This window comes from Camelina sativa, chromosome 3 (genome assembly GCF_030686135.1).
Source record: "Camelina sativa cultivar CO46 ecotype springtype chromosome 3, ASM3068613v1".
Taxonomy (NCBI): domain Eukaryota; kingdom Viridiplantae; phylum Streptophyta; class Magnoliopsida; order Brassicales; family Brassicaceae; genus Camelina; species Camelina sativa.
This window is the reverse complement of record NC_141882.1, coordinates 15,918,069-15,925,956: the sequence shown is the minus strand read 5'-3', so window position 1 is coordinate 15,925,956 and position 7,888 is coordinate 15,918,069. Positions and strand designations below refer to the sequence as shown.

The window sequence follows — 7,888 nt, the reverse complement described above, 5'->3', positions numbered from 1 at the left end:
TATAGGAAAATCTCTTAGCTACAACTCTACCAAAAATCAGTACCTGTCGAAATTGTCATCATCTTTCTCCTAAACCCAGACAGTTCTCTTTCTCTCTTTACTCTAAGGAAAATGTTGATCTTTTTCTCCTTCTCCTTTACACTAAATAACCAAGAGTTATCTCTCAATCTCTCCCTCCCTCTGATGACAATTTTGACAAAAGCACAAAAGAAGAGAGAGGAGGCGTGACTTTGAAACGACCTGACCCGTTTTTTTTAATTAATAAATAATAAATAATAATAATAAATACACTACAGCTAGTGGTCTCATACCCACTAGCCACCTAACCACAAACACAACCAACAACGGAAATAACAGATACCAATAACCAATAAATAATCCAATCATAATCCAATAACGGATATTAATTCTAATTCATAAACTAATGATCCAAACAGCATAAACCAGAGAACCAGCAATCCTAAACAACATTCTAGGACTCAACTCTAGCAACCTAACAGAAGCCAGACAACCAAGCGAACCACTAGAACATCCTCCTCTTCATTGCCTTGATTCCACGATCAAACTTGGCCTTTACCTGCACCACAAATGCAAATTGCAATGCATGAGTATTTTATAAACACTCAGTAAGGAAATTCTCCCATCTACTGGGCTATACACACAAGCAATAGAGTCATCTCTAACCATCAATAAACAATTTACAATCAACAATAACAAACCAGGACTCAGTATCGACCGATGCACATTGTGCGTCGACCGATGCAATCCCTAAACTAGGATTTTGGTTCGCGGATGTTACACACTTTGAGGGAGATTAAGGGTTTTTGGTTTAATTTGATTAAACCAGGATTTAATTAAACAATAAAATCAATTAAAATCCACTTTTAGTTTACTCAACACATCCCAAGTTTATTCCCGAAACATGGATGTTACACATTTATAAACATTTATTTTTAACTTTCGTTCAGTTTTTCTTAGACTTGTAAACATTTTTTATATTTTCCTTTCCCGTAAATGTTTTTTTTTGTCCGAAACTAATGGGTAAATGTTTTTATTTTAATTTAGAAATACAAAATCTGATGTGGCAGAATCTCATTGGCCATGTGACTTGTGTTTTATAAGATAAAGGATTAATTATTTTAAATGTAACTCATATGATGTTTGAAAAAATAAAAAATAAACTTTCCACGTATTAATACACTTTATTGTATCAATTCCATACAGTTTATATTTTACGAAATATAAGAAACACAAAAATAAATCTATGGCATATTTATTTTTTGAAATACAACCATAACTATCTCCCATGATGTTTGACCAAAAAAAACTGAAAACCTTTCATGATCCTAATGATATATTGATACCACAGATTTTCTATAAATAGCAAGCCAAATTATTTGTCACACATCATATTCTATCTCTCACATTAAATTTTGTAACAACATTAATGTTAATTATTGTTGAATGTATTTTAAAATAATTAAACATGTTTTATTATGTTCATTTTACCCACGTATCGCGTGAGACTTTTTCTAGTTATAAGTATAAAGTTGGGTTTTGAAAGTTAGCCAGATTATGACATATGTGAAGTTATCAATCTGAGATTTTAATATATATAAAATTTAATAATTAATAGGATAAATTTGAGTATTTTGTTTTAAATAATATTAATAATGTAAAAAGATAATAATCAAAAAAATATTTAAATTAAAAATAAATTAAATAATTATAAGAAGATTATATATATTTATATTTAATAAAATACTAAATTATAACATTATTTACATAATTTCATTTTAAGTTATTAATTCTACAATAAAGTAGAAATGGGATTAAGGAAAATATACACTTAATTATTAATTATAATTTTTGTAAAGGCACACTTCTATATAAACATAGATTGTCTCATATTTTTCATCTAACAAAAAAATTTATTCAAAAACACTTCTTTCAACTTTTATTTGTTCTATGGGTAAAACTTTTTTAATGGGAAGGTAAATTTTTCTTATTTTTTAAAACCAAAATTTTCTCTTTCTTTCTCATTTTTCAGTTTCGAATAGATAAGATCAATATATTGACCCAAAAAAATTAATATATGCATTTTCTTTTTCTAATACTGTATTTTAAAATTTCTTATAGTATTTTTAGATTTTTTTTATTTAATTTGTATTTTCATCTTTAAATTATTTGGGATTTATATATTATCGTGTTTATAATTTTCTATTATTTCTTTAATTATGTTAAATTAATTTTCTTCTAATTCACAATTTGATTGGTTGATCATAAATCTTTTTTTTTTGTGCAAACATAATTGTGAGAAGACGAGAACGGAGGGAAGGAAGATTGAAAATGGCCGGCGGTGAGAAAATGAGATTGAAGTTGTTTGATTTGAGAGAAGGTGGCGCATCTCTGTATCATCGTCTCCATGTAAACACGAGCCATTCCATTCACGAATTTTCACTAAATTAAATAGACCGAAATCAGAACCAAACCAATAAAATAGCTAAGCCAACAAAGTGATAAAGAGGTCACACCGAAACCTGTAAATGAGAAGTGTCACAACTCACGCTTAGAGGCAATATAATTAAGACTTTGGCTTTGAATAACTGTGTAGTATGGTACCCACCGGACAATGCATAGCAAAATATTGGACTGTCGTATGGAGCAGATATGATATGTACTGTCGTATGGAGCAGATATGATATGTATTGTAACATATAATGTACACTATGTTAGTATGAAATTATAATGGTTTGAAGCTTTTGAAGAGTGCAACTAAAAAAGTGGACCAACGGTATGGAGTTTTATGCTCAAGTGTGTAATAGTATGGAAATTTGTAGTTCGAGCTGGGGGTGGGCATTCATATTTGGGTAAGATACTTTTAGATTTCAGTCGGATTTGGATAAATACATGTCGGGTATGGATTGTTTCGGATTTGGATGGAGTTTGGTAATTTTTTTATCCAAACCAAGTAAAAACCCTAAAATCAATCCACATTCAACAAAAGAAAATGAAATTATTTTAAATTCATTAAAATGATTGTAAACAAAGTGCCAACCTAAACAACACTGATTGTAGTCATCAATTAAAAAAAGCCAAAGTTATCAAACCATATTGAATTCATAAAAAGAAAAAGACAATTCTAAACACCAAATGACGATCTTGTTGCAAGCAAGCAACGGTCCTCACTTGATGATCTTCTTTAGATGATGTGCTAGCTTTTTTTCTTGAGCTGCACTTACAAATGTTGCAGCATATCTTTTCTTCGTAACATCAAACTTCAGATCCTCTACATGGTCGACAAAGGCGTGAACTTGATGTCTACCACTAGACCATTCTTCCCCTTCTAGTCTAACACCTTGGATTTCAACACTTCGGAGAATGTTCCTTTCGAGATTAAAATAGAAAACATAAAACGGTGCGTTTGCATTATCCTTCACCAAAACAATTTCACCTGAAGCAGTCGCCCCAACGACGGAAATATAGTCGTGAACCTTAAAGACTTTATCCTCAGTACTTAAAATGTAAACATATGCAGAGAATTCCCGTTTCTCGATATCTTCTAGAACGCACATATGTAACTTAAGGGGAAATCCAACACGATGACTATGATCATACTCCATATTAATCAAACCTAATTTACCCTTATAGTTTATCAATTTAGTAAGCCCACTAAAACAACAGCGTGTGTCTGGAGATATAAACTGAACTTTCTCAGACCTAACATCAAAGCAACTTAATAGATTATCCTTATCACCCTTGTTGGAAATTACGTAATACAAAATCCCATTGATGCATATCCCATTACCGTTAAAGTGATGATAAGCAATGAAGGGGCATTTGATCCTCCTCCATCTCAGGTTTTCAGTCCCTAATGTCAAGATATAACGACCATTGACTAAAACCTTGAACTGCTTGCCAATCGGATCAAACCCTAAAAATCCACCACCCGCTCTGTTCGTTTTTCTCGGTTCAGGTAAGATCGCATACTGTCCCGTGCTAGGGTTACATATCGCATGCTTTTCATCCTTATGAAACATATCATAATTATACCCCTCTGAGATACGTATACTAGGGAAATAGAGCAAACCAGAGGCATATCCACAAATCTTATAGTATTCTATGTCAAAAGACATCTCCATATGAAAATCAGCGGCGACAACAAGAGAGGAAGGATTCTGAGGCTGAGGCGATGAAAACAAAAACCACTGAACTTCTTGTTTAACCCCAATTAAGAGACGTGGACGAGCCGACGACCTAGTCAAGAACAAGTCGGTGAAGTATGGCTTGCAAAGCAAGGACGCCCATAGCTTCGACACGCAGCGAAACCTAGCGATTGACTTCGCAGGCAATCTCGCGAGTATATCAGGAATGAGATCATCAAGAGCGATTGAATCTGAGTTTTCTCCTCTATACATGATCGTGCGTGTTTGCTTATGGTCTACTCCCAGACTAATTCAATAAATTAGGTTTGGTTAATTCGGTTTGACCAAAAGAAAAACCCTAGTCATCATAATGGAAATTACTCTATTACTGACTTACCACAACTATTAAGTATAAACATGTGAAATAATTTTTCTTTATGTAATTTGATTATTTTTAAAAATTATGTTTATATTTTTAAAAACATGTGAAATAATATTTGGATTTTTTTCACTGAATGTTTATAATTTTTCATTGAAAATTGGTGGAAAACTCCAAAAACAAGGTTATCCTACTTTTTAGGGAATATATTGTTTTCAAAAATTAATTCCAAAAGCTGTAGTTTCAAAAACTAAAAACATTCGATGATTAATTGTTTCTTGTGGTTTCTATGGCTATTTTGATTTCTCACTAATGGCTCGATTGCGTATGTTTTTATTTTATTTTTGGCTGCATGGCGAAGGAGCAAATACTTTTTACAACAATTTTGGTTTCTTCATGGGTGAATGCGCGAGTCATGTATTTGGGTTCGGTCTTGCTTCTCTACTTTATTTCATACCCACTTCAATAGGTGGACATGAACACGAAGCTAGAAAGAACAAAATAGCAAAGCCAAGAGTGATAGAATCTAACACGATCGAAACCTGTAAATGAGAAGTGTTAACACCCACAAGCAAAATAGCTTAGACTCTGTATTATATATATTCTGACGACAACTTCAGCCATGACGAGGTTTACATATATAGAGAATATAACTTGTATCAAATAGAGAGATTTTAGCTGATTTTGAGAGCAATCAAGTTTTGACACCTATAAATTAATCATCTTCTAAAAGACTCATATTAATTTGCTCTCAAACGTACGAAGATCTTGTTGCAAGTGAGCAATGGAACCTCACTTGATGATCTTCTTCAAATGATGTTGATGTGCTCTTAATCTGGCCATCGGCTTATAGATGTTGCAGCATATGGTGTCTTCGTAACATCAAAGTTATAAGATCCTCTACATGGTCTACAAAGGCGAAGACTTCGTGATTATCTTTACGCCATTCTACACCGTCTTCTCTAGTAATACCTTGGGTTTCAACACTTCGGAGGATGTTGCTTTCGGGATTAAAATAGAAAACATAAAACGGTGCGTATGCATTCTCGTATTCTCGTACGATCGTTAACTTTATTCTCAGTCCTCAAAGAGTCAAAGTGTATGCATATAATTTAGACCACTCCCGTTTCTCAATATCCTCTATAACCCACATATGTAAAAGGGGAAATTCACCAACATAATTAAAAGTCTAATTCAATCACACCTAATTTACCCTTATAGTTTATCAATTTAGTAGACCAACTATAATTGCAGTGAAGACATAGATAATTAAATTTGTGTTGTAAAACTGGTGGATTTCCATAACCGGTCATACATGACCCATGTATGTTCTAGTGTTTACGGCCCATGGCCAAGACCTATTACTTATTACTTATTTCTTAGTCGGTTTGTACTAAAGGTTTGTCTATCCCTATATATATGTAATGAACAGCTGAATCAATAAGAATAAGACAAGAGAAAACCTCATTCGATTTCTCTATTTTACAACACGTTATCAGCACGAGTTTTCCATAAAAACTCCAACTGAGAAAAACCCTAAAAACCCTAAAACCGCCGCCGCACAAAACCCTTTGTGAGTTATCCTAATTTTATTTTCTCATGCAAACATACGAACAAAGGGTTTTGTGCGACGGCGGTTCTAGGATATAACAAGCTGGTTATAGTATGTTTGCATGAGAAAATAAAATTAGGATAACTCACAAATTAATTTTAGACATTATCCTAAAATCCTAGAAAATATTTCCTAAAACTTTGTCTTAATCCTAATCTAGAAAAAGGAAATTTCAGGAAAAGGAAAATCATTGCATGCTAGATTATAATTGTTGTCTAGGATTTTTGTTTCATGCATATTGAACCACAAAATTATGAGAGAAAAACAAGACATAAACCACGAAAATTTGAGTATAAGTGCATGGCATGGTTCGGTCTTAAATATTGCATGGCCTTAAGTAATTGGCATGGTTCGGTCTTAAATACCGCATGACCTAAAATTGTTGCATAGTTCGGTCTTAAATATTGCATGCTAATCGGATGCATGTTTTCTATTTTATAGATGACAAAGCTCAACAACCTCTCCTATGTTGCCCTTAATGTTTCTGGAGATAATTACTTGCAATGGGCATTGGACACAAAGATCAATCTGAAATCAAAGGATCTTTGCGAGTGCATTGAGGATGAGAATGACTGTTCTGAAAATAACAAGTACAAGGCAATAATGCATATTCGCCATCACCTTGCTGAGAGTCTCAAAAATCAGTACCTCACTATTGAAGATCCTCTTGATCTTTAGTCAGCGTTGAAAAACAGATACTGACACCAAAAGACGGTGCTCCTACCAAAGGCTCAATTTGATTGGAAAAACTGAAGGATCCAGGATTTTAAATTCGTGGATGAGTATAACTCATAGCTATTTAAGATATTCTCAATCCTAAAGTTATGTGGTACCGAGGTGACTGAGGAGGACTTGCTAGAGAAGACATTCTCTACCTTTCACTCCAATAACGTATTGCTTCAACAATAGTATCATGAAAAGGGGTTTAAGACGTTTGCAAGCCTGAACCCTTGTTTGTTGCTTGCTGAGGAGAACAATGAGCTATTGATGATGAATAGTGCTTTGAGACCTCCGGGTACAGTTTTATTAAAGATAATTGAAACATCAATGAGTCTCTCATCCTTAGAGATCAAGGAGAGAGATACATTGTCATTCCAAAACAAGGCTAAGCCACCACTCCTACCTTGAGGGGGCTGGATCATAACGTTAGCAAATCCTAAGTCACACTTAAGTTTAGTTATTACATCAGATTGATTGAGAGTTTCAGATAGGAATAAAATATCACACTTAGTACTAAAACAGAGGTTTTTTTAAACGAGAAGTAGTTAGTTGCGGTCCAATCCCTTGACTATTCCATGAGAGGATCTTCATATTGGATCTATTGGGGGTACCGGGCCCCCCGCGCCTCCGTCGAATCCTTTGTGAATAGAACACAAACCTACCGAAGTTGTTCGCTGATTCTTTGTGCGAAGTTGATTCAGGACCATCAACTCCTCCGCTACTTCTGCATTGTTGAAAGAAAACTCAAACTCCACTCTCTTTCGCTTCATAATTCCAAAGTCTCCATTTGCAGTGTCCGCATGCTCATGTTGGTTGACCCTTGTGTGATAATAAGCATCAATGGTTTTTCCTGCTCTTTTGGCCTTTAAGTAACGAAGTCGTTCAGCTGTCAGGTCTCTATCTTGCACATACTAGGAAGACTCTGGCTCTCCACAGAATGTGGTACATATTGTTGGACCGTTGTTTTTGGCATTGATGGCAACTTTATACCCGGGATGAGACTTGCCGGGTCAATTGATGGAAGAGTGTTTG

General features: G+C 34.1%; 1 long non-coding RNA gene and 1 pseudogene across 1 annotated transcript; one reads left to right on the top strand and one right to left on the bottom strand.

Moving 5' to 3' along the window:
• Positions 1 to 1,878: 1,878 nt before the first annotated feature.
• LOC147946995 (uncharacterized) lies at positions 1,879 to 2,761 on the top strand. The gene is made up of 2 exons (XR_015587068.1): positions 1,879 to 1,994; positions 2,322 to 2,761. It is a non-coding gene; the product is annotated as an uncharacterized LOC147946995 (long non-coding RNA).
• Positions 2,762 to 3,156: 395 nt separating this feature from the next.
• Positions 3,157 to 4,418, bottom strand: LOC104779079 (putative F-box protein At5g42430 pseudogene; annotated as a pseudogene).
• Positions 4,419 to 7,888: the final 3,470 nt, after the last annotated feature.